Raw genomic sequence first — 892 nt, forward strand, 5'->3', positions numbered from 1 at the left:
CGAATTAAGTCGATTATGTCGACCCCAGTGCACAATTGGTACTTATTTATCGACCCCAAACGGATGAAAGGCAAAATCGATCTCGGCGGAATTTGAACTCAGAACGTAGCGGCAGACGAAATACCGCTAAGCATTTCGCCCAGCGTGATAACGTTTCTTTTCTACTCTAGGCAAAAGGCCTGAAATTTGTGGGGAGGAGGCCAGTCGATTAGATCGACCCCAGTACGCAACTGGTACTTCCTTTATCGACCCCGAAAGGATGACAGGCAAAGTCGACCTCGGCGGAATTTAAACTCAGAACATAAAGACAGACGAAATACTGCTAAGCATTTCTCTTGGCGTGCTAACGTTTCTGCCAGCTCGCCGCCTTAAGTTCCTAGAGAATTACAGTCTCGAGTCCAAGGATCTCAGTGGGCAGGTCACCCCGGTCGCAAGACATATGAGTGACCGAAACTACAACATACCTTACCCTATAAATAGGACGAAAGTAAGTCATTGGACTACTCATATACACATTATTTACATTATTTACATTTGACGGATATTTGTCCTCATCTTGTTTGTTGTTAACACAACGTTTCGACTGATATACCCTCCAGCTTTCTTCAGGCGTCTTGGGGAAATTTGGAACCTGGGTTCTCATTCCTAAGGTATTTTATTATTATTATTATTATTATTATTATTATTATTATTATTATTATTATTATTAATCACGTCATTTACAGCTGAATGGACATGGAGCAACGTGAAATGAAGTCTTTTGCTGTAGAACGCAATGCAGCGCCCGGTCAGGAAGCACAAACCTTGATCTTGCTATTGTGAGCAGGACGCGCTTAACAATTAGGCCACGCACCCCGACTCTCACTCGTGTTAAATTTTTTTCTGCCCATAT

This window comes from Octopus bimaculoides, chromosome 11 (assembly GCF_001194135.2).
Source record: "Octopus bimaculoides isolate UCB-OBI-ISO-001 chromosome 11, ASM119413v2, whole genome shotgun sequence".
Taxonomy (NCBI): domain Eukaryota; kingdom Metazoa; phylum Mollusca; class Cephalopoda; order Octopoda; family Octopodidae; genus Octopus; species Octopus bimaculoides.